Below are 14,722 nucleotides of genomic sequence, written 5' to 3' on the forward strand. Positions count from 1 at the left end.
GTCAAGCGGTTCAAAAGCTATGGATCGTTAAATTGCGTTAAATGTTTAACTCAATTCCCTAATTCCATGAAATCAATATATCTTAACCCCTTTACCATTTTATGAAGAGCAGTGAATTGTATCCCCTTGGATTCAATGTTGAAAAACTATTTTTTGCGTTTGAGATTAATTTGAATCGGTTAAGCGCTTTAGAAGTGAAAAGCTCGTTATTTTAGTCCAATTAAGCTTTCAGGTGGTAAATTAAATCACATTTATGGTTGCATGAGTCGTTTAGATTTATAAATTCAAAGGTGTCAGAAATCTATGATTTGTATGAAGGAAGGGTGTGAAATGTAGAGGATAGAAGAACGCTCTTTGGCAGACTTAAATACCCAAATAAACTCTAACTACTATAACTCGTTTATGTTCGATAGTTTAAGTCATTGGAAGACGAAGTAATAACAACCAAGTTAAAACAATAAAACAATTATACTAACAAATCGAGAACTGACTCAAATATAAACCGCTCTGTTATATACAGTAATAAAACGTGTTTAGACGATATTTGGTATATATCGTTCACAAATAACATTAGCTATGTATATTTGGATAAATAAACGGCAGAAGATATGAGTATTTTATATTCGCTTTTAAGCAAAAGAGACTTATCAGTCTTTGTACACTATGTTCGAAAATGCCGTCTCGATTTTGGCACTTAATTTAATTTTTCTCAAAATCTATAAAAGGTAGAGCGATGAAACCAACTGCATTGTTAATTTAAAATAATTGTCTATTAGAATCAAAACGTTTTTTCGAAAAACATTGAGATTTTCGAGGGAAACGGAAAAAGCCATTTTTTACTACTCTTTAACCAAAGCTGCTACGACATTTAACTTGCATTTTCCAAATTAGAGTGGTCGATACATTTTTAGAAACTGTCATTTTCATCGCCTTGGGGCTAACGGTTGAAAAGATATCGCCTTTCAAAACAATTGGGAAAATTTGAGTAATATTGTAATCCGCACACCTAGCCAATTTTGTCCGCTTCTTCTAACATCAACAGAAATTCAGTAACGTTACAAATATATAATCCCAAGTTAACGATTTCGTAGCGGAGAACGAATTTTGAAGTCATTGTTTTTATAAAACCGTTAGGTATTTTGTTAGAGCTTTGACCACATTGACGGGGGAAGAGAGCCAACGCTAAAAGTATAGAATTTTCCCCTCCATCACATGCCTTTTCCAAGAATAAATCCCAGGAAATCGCCAAGAAATAATATGTCCGAGAGCCAGGACCTTTATGTCACTGTTTAAATAGTGCTTGTTAAAATAATGCAAAATCGCCGAACTGGCACCTCTGACCAGCGACTTGAAAGAGTTATCAGGTATTTCTGATGACCCATCGCCATTTAAAAACTTTTCGATAAATAGCCCCAATTATCACCCACTTCTTGAAGTATATAAGAAAAATTGTATCTACTTTTTAAAATTTTGTATTAATTTATTTTATATTAGTTAATTTATAACAACACTCAACTGGTTGAAAACTGGGAACAACACCTCCAAAAGGTGCCCAATCGGAAAAGTTTTCATTCCAAGATTAGTCTACTCTAATATATTGTTTGTAAATTTAAATAAAGCGGCATTTTCATATCATTTTTCGAATCTGAAAGTAAAAGTAAACCTCTAGACTAGTTCAAACTGCTTAACAATGTGATACAGTTATTGTTTTGAAGTATTTTTACGGATAATAAACATTTTACATCGATTTGCGGAAAATTTTCCAGAAACATTTACATTAGTTTTGGGTTCGCATGCAGTCATTTTGCATTTTGTGCACGCTTTTTGGCTTTTCATTTCCTTTTTCAAACTATTTGATTTTAGAGTGGCCGTTTTTATTGTTCGAATTTAAGTTATCAATTTTTCTGCGTAACCTTTTCCCATACAGTTCAAGAAGCAAGCTTTTTTAAAGGGAATATATCTGAACCCTTTTTACTAGACCTTCGTTCTAAAATCTACTATTGAAACACTGAACGAAAGTATATTATAATCTCCATTCAATGATGATAAATTCTGTTAATAATTAGCATTTTAGTAAATTAAGGTTTAACATTAAGAAGAAAAACATACATCAAGATTCGTAATTTTTTTCCATCGCACCAGTAAATCTTTAATTGGTCATTCATTTGTGTACTAACGTTACGTAGGTCAATTGATCAGTATAGCCTATTAGGCTTATTAAAATGTTAAGATATCCATACAGTTCGCTAAATGATAATTTCACAAAAAAATCATGGATGATTCGTTAATCGCTTATATTTTACATCATACTAAATTGGATAAGCTACTTAACTCACTTTAAATGAGTTTCCTAAGGTATCCAAACCAATGGTTTCCATTTCTTTGGAACTGGTTTTGACTAAGTACTCTGCATTATCCCGAAAGAATCCGCCTTTTAAATATTTGTCGGTTGAAATGCTTGTTTTTGATTCAGTTCTTCGGGATCGAAGCTTAGCACTGCCGTATTTGCGTTTCTAACGAATTTGTGAAACTTAGATGGCAGTTCGATAAAATCTCTCAAAGGGTGTCATATTTATGACTTGTACCTACTTTTTCTATTAAATCTATTACTAGATTCTAGCAAAACCTCACATCAAAATACATAAGGTGTAACAAATTGCGTTATTCGGGCATTCTTCTCAAAAATCATTTAATATAGAAAACTGAAATTTTTGGGATTTGCTTTTTACATATGGAAGGCGTTATTTTGGAAATTTCAGAAAAATGTTTAAAAAAAATTATTTTATTAATAATAGGTTTTGGTTGAAAAGTTTCAATGAGAAACTTGTAGAGCATACTAGTTCACCTACAAGTACCGTTGGTTCGGTCGAAAAGGGTTGAATTTTTACTTTCACCTCCCCCATTAAAAGGGGGATTGAAAGTATTGCTTTCGTGACGATGTAGTAGGCGTCAGTGTCGGCCTAGTTCCACCTTTTCGCGGAGAACGAACGAGACGATGAGAAGTAAAGCATGTGGCCCTGGCGGTTGTAGCTTCCCTGTAATTAAACATATTTCGCGGTATAGTCGAGTAACGTTAGACGCTTTTATAATGTCGACCATAGGTCCACATAGCAACAAACCAATCAGCCATAAGCCTGCTTAATATCGAAAATATGTTAGGCTGCTCACGACTTTTTATGCTCTCTTTTGTCTGGCGATATTCGGATTATACAGGTGCTATATACTTTGTTAAAAAGTAACTTAGATTATTTTAGAATATATTAAATAACTCAAGAAGGTTAAGAAAAAGCCAATATTCAGGCTGATCTAACGTCAACGACGTTACCAACAACAAAGACAAAAGGATAATCCTGATCTTGGAATTCCTGAGCTATCGCGATTGAAGGAGGACAATAAAAATCCGAGAGGGTTTTTAATGACTCCTTGCACGACTATAAGGAGAGACTTGGTCACTCTAAAGATCGGTTCTCCCGACAATATTAGAGAACACCAAGAAGAAAATTGAAAGATCCGTGTTCGGAACTGAGCTCCCTTGAAAATACTTTTTTCGCTGCGGCTAAGATTTTATATAAAGATGATCAGTATTCTGTTGCAAAACCTTCGTCGGCATTTTTTATCTTGTTGCCAGTTATAAATTCACCATTACTATCTCAACCGTCTCCAAATTCGCTCTCAATGTTACCTCATCGTCAGATTTGTCTCGTCCATCTTCAACAATACCACTACCGTCGTTGTCAAATGTACCCTCGTTCCTTGGAGCGTCATCCGAAACGATATTGTTCAACCCGAACACTCGTGATTTTTATCCAACCAAAAACATTATTCAACCTATGAATTCATCTTCTGCTTCGATTTTAGAACTAAATGGTCGGGTATCCCTTGGACGAAGAAACACAGGGACGTTTCATGGCGAATATTTCGCGGCGAAGCTTTGTTGAAGGTTGCCTATTTCCTAATTATCTCGCGCGGTGTCGCTAGTGACCAAAGTGAGTCAGTTATTATTGGCTATTTACGGTCACATGCTTAGACCAATCCGAGCCGGTCTGCTCCAGGTTGGTGAAGGTTTAATTAACGTGAGAAAAACGCGTGGCTCCAATAAAGAAAGTTCTGGTAAGTTTTTATTTGCTTTATGGCTTAAAATATGTAATTATCATCGTAAATGCAAGCATGCGTGTGTTTTTGGATACGCGTTTAATATTAAAGTCAGCTTGGTTTAGCCATTTTATCCAAGTTTAACATTATTTCAGGGATCTCTTAAACTTTGGCCAAGGCATAAAATTGATTTATTTCATGTAACTTTTTTAATAATGCCGCGAATCACTTTTACACATTTTGACGACGCATTTTTTAGTTCTCATAATGGAATAGTAGATATATTAACGAACGTTAATTTAAAAAAAAGTCACTGCAGCTGAATAACTTCCTAAACTTTGACCCTTTAGCTTAAAATAGAAGATGGTGTTTGGTCACGTGCTTTAAAAAAGAGCGTATTTTATCTCTCTCCAACTGATGGCGCCTAATTGCTATCTGTATCACTTTTCCCTCTTTTTCTTCTACCTTTTTCACGGCACCCGTAACAAAGCTCCGCCGCTAAAAATGCGTAGATGCTACACGTGTTTCTTCGTCCAAGGGTATCCTATCCTGCTGGAAATTCTATTCAACCTATTATTTACTGCCTCGGCACATCAGTCAAATGACCCTCTTGCACTCCTAACAAATAATCAAGGACTCAGTTTTTCATATTAATTTGCAGAACTAAAGAACACTATTATCATATCTAAGGCTCATTTTGTGGGCATTACCGAAACTTGGTTGAAGCCTGGTGCATTGGATACCGAGAGATCCTTGGTAAACTATAAAACTTTTCAACCGGACCGGCCGCTCCCGATGGGCAGACGAGGGGTCGCTTTGTACGTATAGAGTCAATATAAATGTTCACCAATTAACTTGTTTGACAAGCGCGCACTATTGGACTGGTCTTTAAATTTGGTTAAGGATTTTCTGAGCGTAATACGCGCTAATTTGTCGTTCTTCGGTGCTAGTCTGCGTGCTGTTTCGATCCTCGAGTTTCGCTAGTCATGAATACGTAGTCCGGATAAGCAATCGGACCGAACGGTAAAGCAATCAGAAGTATTCGATTATTTTACGATTTCTGTTATTAAACGCAGCTCATGTGTGAGAAGGTATACATCAGAATAAGCTATTTTATCCCGTTGTTATTAAATTATTTCAACAATTACCGTTCGACGTATTATTGGTTAATTTCGTTTGCTTATTTTATTTTCAGTTCAAGCTTTAAAAATCAACATTGAAAAACCGATGTCCCATAGATATTCCGGGAGTGTATTATTTAAACGTTAGAAATCGTCATTTTTGTTTCGAAATTCAACAACTCGGAAAAAGGAATTTGAAAACGATTTATAAATATTTGATTTATGCGTTAGTAACTTCGGAAATCAGGTGTACAAATCCCGTAGACTCGGTTTCCCTTCTGATTACTCGTCTCATCTATTTATCTCTGGCGCCCTACCGCAAGTGCGGCGGATGGTAGTTACTAAACCAGCACGGACGTCAAGGAAGCTTTTGCAGCAGAATCCCATCTTTTACGGATTATTCGTTACAATATGAACTGTGTAAAAGTACTGCTGAAACTTCGACGTTGCATGTTATTTAACGCGAAATTTAATGAACATGTAGCTTAATGCAAATGAGTACGATTTCAGAAATGAAATGTTGAACATTTGAATGAAAACCTAGCTGTCTTCCATGGAAATGGCTCACCACTTCTGCACGCGTTGACCCCTACTTTATCCCGTGGTACACAGAGAAGCAGTTCTCAGACCTGAAAAATAGGGAGACGCAGAAACAAAATTCCGGTTACACTAAAGCTCGATGATCAGCTTCTATCTTTTTATCATCATACTTTGCTCTGAATAAACGTATCACAATGTTATTATGACTTTTTTAGTGAATGACATAAAAAAATAGTTTGATTTCTACTATTTCATATTAGTCAGCTTGGTAGGGGGATTATACCACATTATCATATTAACGGCAACAAATAGTAACTCTCTCCAGTTTCGTCTTCACCCTTTTCGTTCTAACTTGTGTGTGGCAATAGTTTTTTTTATTGGCTATCAATAACAATAAACAAATAATTAAAGTTAACATAGACACGATTAAAGTTAACATAGACACGATTAAAGTTAACATAGACACGATTAAAGTTAACATAGACACGCGTAGAGTTTATTTACTGGCTGAATGGTCGTCTGCTAAGCAGAGCGGTCTTTCTACGTTCCGAAGCATATGCTTAGCGTATGAAATTCTACCAGATCAGACACTTCTAGCCTTGAATTTTAAGTAGCTCTTCGTCAAATGAAAAGGTGAATTAGCTTCCTAGAAGAATTATTTTTATTTTATTTTTACCTCTTCATTTCTCAATAGTTAACATATTTATCTCGAAGTGTCTGTAATTTCTTTAAAGGGTTTTCATTTAAAGGGAATCACAGGAATTCAAGTATGTATACACATTTTTTTTTCAATTTTTTATATTAAAATTACATTATATAATATTTACAGAAGTATTGAAATTGTTTTACAATAGTTTAAAACTCCAAAATTTCAAAATTGACAAAAGTAATATAAAATATTCATTCTCTGTATGCAGAGAATGGATATTTTACATATAGGCTTTGCTTCTAGGTAACTGACCGACACAACCACCCACAGAAAGACGCCTTTTCTGTAGAATAAAATTTTATAACTGAGTTGGAAATTATAATTTGGCCCTTAATATTATTTTGGGTAACTAAATGGCATTAAGAGTTGAAAGGATTTTTTTTAGAAAAGTAATTTGTGCAATAAATCAGATCACAAAAGGATATTTTTATGACGTATGGTCGATTTCCTAACTGAAAATCGGGTTAACTTCTGCGTTGGTGAGCGGATCGGGTACTGCGTTTAAATCAGCATACTCGCTATCCAGAAGTCACACTCAAAGGAATTTCTACGAGACTAAGAAAATCACCTCCGATTTCTGCTATATCAATTTCTTAAAAATTTCTTATATTCCTGCTTCTTACAGATAACAAAGCAGATAAAACACGTTATCCGCAATTTCTCTTGAGTTTTCTGATTAAACCTTTTAACTCAGTGCCACTTTGTTAAAGAAACCCGTTAAACAACCAACTGATAGATATTTTTAAATTATATTATGATAATAAATAATTCTTGTAATAACGACAAGTATACTACACGGTATATTAAAACATTTTTATTTAAAAAAAAATCGGGTATGAGACTAATTTAGACAGATAACCTTTCAAATACTCATTCCGCTAATTCCAAAAAAAGGACTTACTTTGATTTTGACTTCAGTAGAAGTCTTGTTTTGGGCCGTACCATTACATTTGGGAACGTACTTTCTGGTTAAAAAACGTCTTCTGTTCTCGGTCGAAGTCGCGCAATAATGACACAACTTCTTGGCCCTGAGGATGACCCTTTCCTTGTTGCTACGGATGACGAAAACGTTTGTTGAACAAGAATTATGTGGTTCGGACAATTCATTTTTGGTATCACATTTGCTGAAGTGGTTTTCATGGAAACCCACACGAAACCTTGTCTTATGTTTCATCTCCCAAGCTAAATTAAAATCACGAAAGGTTATCATGACTTATTCATTCAGTCACGCATTTCCCTATATTTACTAGCTATTTGTAAATTTACAAATCCCTTTTACATCATAGAATAAACCATTAATTGGTTCCACAAGTACGCTATATAACAACATTTGCTACTCATGGTCATTTACGGAAACTGGTATTTCCTTACTATTTAAAAGGACACTACGTTTGGCAAATTAAGAACAAAAACCACTAAATATTAAAAATTTAAAGAATTAGATATTAACAGTCTTCCCAAAATAGAGGAGAAGAACCGAACTCTCTCTACAGCCTGGATAGAGGAACTTGTACCCACATAAGAATATAATTAGATATATCACATTAACCTATCAATTCCCAAATCATTCCCCTGTATAAGTTTTTTTTATTGCCTTCAGACCAGGCCATTTGCCTACGGCATGATCTTTGCTTCACAATAGCTAGTTGCTTTTTAATTTGCATTTTTTAACTCGCAGATGTGTGTCTATATCTGAGTTCAAAGTTTTTCCCAAGTCACTCCACTCATGGCAGTCAGTAAATATTTAAACAAACTGACACTTTGATCATTGCAACAATCGAATTCTCGGATGGTTTCTTGACAAAGATTGTCGGCACGGCTACGTTTCGAACATTGTTCGTTGAGAACTTTGGGAGCTGGCAAATGGAAAATTTTATATTAAAAGCAAACGATGTACAACGGGGTTTAGGGTTCGCGATAAAGCACATTTCTGCATTGGACACAGTGACAGGGCTAACCAGATATTTATCTACACTTAAAACGAAAGCGACTTGAAAAAATAAAAAGTGATTGCTCATGGTTTGATTATTTCTGAAGGTTTCCGAATCTTTTTCAAACGTCTGAAAGTTACATTTCATCGTGTAACTCCTTCATTCTAAAGATTAAGCCTTAAATTTGGGATATGTACCTAGGCACTAAACTAAATACTTTTGATGGACGTAGAAATAAGCAAAATATGTATGCTTCTACGTTTTGCCCGGAAAATCACGACTAATGGAGCCATCAATGTAGCCGATGTTGTACCCCTCACGAATGCTTCTTTCTTATATTATGTTATAAACCCTCTCCGAAAAGCAAAAACTTACATCATCTTTGAATATCTGTTTCGCCTTTCCCAGGAAGACATTTTCTTGAATTGTTATTTATTAACAAACATTAGAAGACCGTATACGCAAGTCTTAAACTTATTATTAATAATATTAATAATTTTAGGTATTTTAAGAAAGTAAAAGGAAAGAGGTATTAAAAGCTTAACTATGTTACCCACGCGTTCAGAAATTTATTTATGTGTCTTGCTCGGCGAAAAGCAATAGTTTTATACGATTATTGGTAGCAGGGTATATTGAAACCGCGTGGCGATATATTTTATTTTCTGGCCTTATTCGGCCTTATTCTGCATGACCCCGCAAGTAAGAAGGGAAACGCCTTCTTGCTTCGGCGCTTTCATTTGACGAGAGCTCACTGATTTCCCTCTTGCTTGGCCAATTGAAGGCCTGGTGTGACTCAGGAATCAGGATGTAAGTTACGATACTAACGATAACACAGTTTCCGGAAGTAACGTAAAAAGTCCACCTACTCAAAAATTAACGGCACGGTGCCATCTAGGTTTACCTTTTTATTAGTAATAGGACAGTGTCATCTACTGTGTATTTTTGAAATAAATTGTTTAACGCCATCTATTTACAAAAAGAAAATAATAGCCATAAAATAATGCCATCTACTGTGTATTTTGAAAATAAATGGTTTGACGCCATCTACTTACGAAGAAATAAATGAATAGCCCTAAAATAGTGCCATCTACAGGGATTTTTGGAAATAAATGTTTTAACACCATCTATTACAAAACGATTAATTAATAGCCCTGAAATAACGTTGAGTTTCAATTATTAAACTTTTCACCATTTAAATATTAATAATCATTCAAAATATTAAAATTAAAATAGTCAATAGCAGTTTTATTACATAGAGCTTCAGTTTACAAATTATGGAAATAAATTTTTGTAAAAGTACAGCCAACTTTTAATTCTTGGTTGGACGGTAAAACCGGCAAAATCAGAAGTTTAACACCATGGTTGATTTAAGTCATTTAAATTATGCAATTAAATCTTAGGGCCTGGTGCAGTGCAGAGACGTTTTGCGATTGCTTTTAATTTTATAATTTTTATAGTTAAATCCGTTATTTTATCAAAATATAATTATATAATATAGCCACGAAAGGCAGCAAATCAGTTTCTGAAGAATGAGAGGTTATCCAAAATCTTTTTAAGGCAATAAAATAGTACCATGCAAATTAGTTTTTTCTGATTATATAATTATTATTTATTATATTAGTTGCATTTATTACACAGTTTAATGGTTTTGTTATTTTAAAATCATATTTTTATAATTTGGTTTGTACACCAATAAAATAAAAATGAAAATAGGATTCATTACTATTATAAGCCAACATTTTCCGAAAAAATTCTCTGTTAGAAAATGAGCCATATCATTTGGTTTTTGGGAAAATATTTATTTCAAACCTTAGCTTATAGTAATTAAAATAAATCTAGTTATAAAATAAATCAATAAATAAAAAAACGGCAATTTCACGAGTGTACACAAATTATTAATTGTCTAAAGCAATTTTTTTTTTAGAAGCTCGTTATGAGCGATTGTAACGGGTGGGACAATTCAGTCCGCTCGTCCATTTGATTAATCAGGTGCGAGATATGTGTTACGGCCACGCCAACGGGGGGATACTTAGGGATAGGGTTGGGACACCCGTGGCGGAAGTATGACAACCACCCGTTGGGGGATTAGTGGTCGTCCTCACACGGCCATCCACAAACTCTGCCTCCCGGACGCCTGGGATTACAGGAGTGAGCCACTACTCCCGGCTAAAGCAATTTCTAGCTAAATATCCTATATTGATCACACGTAAAACAATGGTTCTGCTTTTTGATATAAAGTGTTGTTCTACCTTATTATCTGGCATTAATAATCAGCTAGACTAATACCCAAGGCACCACCTTAGGCCTAAGTCATCGATAGATTTTAAAGTCTAGTCAAGGTATAAATTGTAACAAATTATATAAGATTCTGACCTATCGTGTTGTATTATTTATCTCATTAAAGTAGGTAAAAAGCGTTTACTTGTCAATTTATTTCCCGAGCTCTTTGCGTACCGCTATCCACCATCGTTTTAGCGAGCTTTTCGTCGGCTAGCGACTGCCGTAGACCTCTCGCAAAATAAACCGAACATAAAATTCAACGTATTCCTGTTTATTTTGCGATCGCTATGTCTCTGCACACCGATTTGGCGTGAACCTCGCGATTTTCCGAAACCACGCCCCCTTTCTGTTAATTTAGCGAGGAATCGCTATTTTGCGATTCTTAAAAACGTCTCTGCAACAAACAAAAAGTATCAAAATGTGAATTTAACAATTAATAAAGGTGTTTTAGTATTTTCTTACCGTGTTATTTGAAAGTTGTTGTACAATACATTTTGGTGAAATAAATTTGGATACATTTTGGTTTTGATTCTTGTAATTAAAACAAAAACAAATTTTGTAAACAATTTTCATAAGCGTTTATTAAATATTTAATTAAGCCTTATTGTTATGGGGCCTAAACTTAAAGGTCAGGTAGGTCCTCCATATTCTGTGGAGGAGGTGGAAGCTTTCATTTCACAGCTGGAGCAACCAAAATATGAAGGGCTTCGGCTTCACAAAGGAGGTGCTCTTAACACGGAGCAACATAATCATTGAACCGAAATTACACTCGCCATAAATATGGTTGGACATGTTCGGGGGTATTCTGCAGACTTTCCTATGAAAGTTGTGACACGTCTTCTTTCTATCAACTTTCTTCTTGAGATTTCATTGGGCGCGAAATCACATGTCGCAATTACGTCCACAGGGACCGCACAAATTCGACCCCTTCGCTCCGATTGGTTGTCGTTACGTCAGAGAATGACACCACGTGAGTGGGAGGCAATGATTGCCATCTATGCAACCCTAAAGGACCAGTTCAGTTCAGTTCAGCAGCCTGATTCAGCTGGCCCGTGGTTAAGAGTTCTCATAGGCTGAAGTGGTCGTGATGTATGCCTATTCTAATTGGCTCCAGAAAAGTGAAGCGGGAAAGATTTGCCGTTATCTCTGACGCAATTCCGGGGGAAAAGAACTTTTAGCTTGGAGGCGCCTTCTGTCTTCGAGCGTGAAAACTAACATCAAGAAAATTCAAACGGAAATGAGTTTATCAAAATGTCACGGTCAACCGGAAAGAGTGCTATAGGTCACTTTAAATTTCAAAATGGCGTGTGAAGCTGTGGAAAATGTACCCCGAACGTGTGTGCTAGTGTCGTGTATTAATTTGTAAAAATGTCGATAAAAATTATATGCAAACCGTAATTTACACGAACTGGACGTTGGAAAATTAGTTATGGAGAGCACATTTTTACAAAGAAGGTATATTTGAAGGTTTCTGGTTAATGGAAGTTGCGCAGTAGTGTAGGCCTGTAACCCTTGCCTTATTTTAAACAAATTAAGATCCTTTATTGCAAGCCGAAGAGGTTTCATCTGCAAAAGTAAGAGAAGTACACTTGTTAAAAGGTTTAATTCTTAGACTAATTAAGTACTTTTAGATCTCGTTCATGACAATGTACTACTATATGGATAAGAATGGAATTTACTCAATACAGAAGAGCTGGTACAAACATTTTCATGTTGAGAATAATTTGTATTTTAACTTTTGTAATAATGGCACCAAAATGTAGAAGGTGGCTTGATGGTTTGTGATTACCCAACAACTTCACTGAATGATAACATTAACTAAACAAATTGTAGAAATTTGTTGAATCAAACAAAACTTGACACGCTTCGAGACAGAAAATGTCACGTTATAAATCGAGCTTAAGTATGATGTCCATCTTTTACGTAACTATGTGAAAAAGTAACCAATTTGCTTCTTACAGGGTAAGCCAACTCACTGTTGCTCTCACCATTTTCAAAGAGTGAGCACTTCTCATTCTCCTTTGAAGAAACATTTTTTTCAACAATGACGGTAAAAGACAAACTTGTTAGGAGCTGCTCTTCAAAAATAGTTTTTCTTGTTTACAGCAGTAAAGCAAGTAGAAGTTCAAACTGTAACCCTTCAGGTTCATATTCCCCCGCATACTTTTTATTTTTATTTTTTTGTGTTTTATTTACTTTTGCTATTACATTATTCCCTCCACTCTCGGCCATCTATAGTAATTGTTAAGTATTCGTAAAGCCCCATATGTCAAATTTCTTAGAATTACGAGCTCTATTTAATGAAACTAATCACCGTGTTAAATATAAATTAAAATTAATGATAAAGGAAAAACTTAACTATTTTTTGAACCATACATACAAATTAAATATAGTTTATAAATCTGATAGAACTCAATGAACCCCCACTATAAAATATAAAATTGAGAGAATGAATTAAACAGGGTACTTAATATAAATTATAAACTAAATCCCTGCCTTCAGCAATATTAAAATTAAGAGCCCTTGGCATCTGGAGATAATTGGTGTCTTTTTCCTCATTTTTATTACCGTGAAAAGCTCTCTCCGAACCGACCCAACCCAAATTTTCTCAGAAGCTTGCCGATCCAAACCAGTAATATTCCCTCAACTCACAGCGTTCCCATGGAACCTTTGTCATGTTAGTGGGCCTTTAGCCCACTATCAGGTAACCCGAATCTAACAACAAGCGCACGTTTTCCAAGGCCAGGTCATAGGTCAAAAGTGTGCCTGGACATTTTCGCTTGACAACAAAATAAATATAACCTCGTGATTTCTGGGCATCTTCTCCCCCACAAACACCGAGACCACCGCAATCAAGCAGAACCAACCCCAAGGGACCTTTCGCGGGTCGGACAACGTCATACATCCCATGACAGGACACGAGACTTGGGTGCACCAATGACCCAAATAAAATGGGAGGTCACCAATCGCTTTTTATTTTCAACTCCACTATAAAATCCCTGGAACAAAACCAAGAGACAGAGCCCCAAAAAGGGAGAATTCGGACTCTGGAAAGAACTGAGGAGAACTGGACAGAACTCGAGATAATTCTGATTCTGGAGAGAACTCAACTTGCACCAGGAAGGAAGGAAGTCCGCCTTCATTACCGGGAGAACTCTGTTTCCCGGGCGACGAGAGAAAGACCAATGCGAGATAAATAGAGAATAATGTGCGATGAAGTCGCGCTTAGATTTTAATTAACCCTCAATGTAGCCCTCATGACCGAAACAACCCTCAGTGACTGCCTAGAATCCTAGATGACCTACATCCAGGACATTCCGACCGGAAGAGTATAAGCCGAGCAGTAATGAATCCGGGAAGCGTTATGCCCTCAGCACCCTCGAATCACCTGTTAATCACCCAAAATCTAGACGTACCGAGGGAAGGAAACCAGATGACCGAGACCGATTCCCTAGCCTAGCCGGACATTTCAGACCGAACCCGAAGTACCTACGCCCCCCGTCAGCTAGTGAAGTAAAAGAATATAGGAGGAAACCCGCAATCCGGCCACCAAACCGAAGACGAGTAAATAAAGAAAAATAAAGAGAAAGTGTGAATAAAGAAAACGTGTAAACAAGCAGCCCCAAAGACGTCCCGTTCTGTGAAGTGCGTGTGTCGGGCATCTTACGTAAACCGAGGAACGAGAAAACCCATAAACGAGGAGACGACAACGTAGCGGAGGACACCGAAATAAAATGATGAGTAGAATTTCCATCATAACCCCCCCCCCCCCCATTGTAAAGTACCCATTGTCGAAAAACGAAGTAGCCAGTGAAAGTAGAGAAAAGGTTTTAGAAATGAAGTTGAACCCCACGCTATTGTTCGAGAAAAAGGTTTAAAGCAAGCCCCCTCGAGGTTGAGAGTTCATTTCGCTTCGTGTATTTATACAGTTCGGACTATATTTTTTAGTTTGCATTGTACCCCCGTTGTAGCCATTTTTGTTTAGTTTTATTTTGAGTTAACATTGCCATTGTTTAATTGTCGGATCTCTAATTGTAGTAGTTTAATTG

This window comes from Leiobunum rupestre, chromosome 5 (assembly GCF_980474605.1).
Source record: "Leiobunum rupestre chromosome 5, qqLeiRupe1.1.hap1, whole genome shotgun sequence".
Taxonomy (NCBI): Eukaryota; Metazoa; Arthropoda; class Arachnida; order Opiliones; family Sclerosomatidae; genus Leiobunum; species Leiobunum rupestre.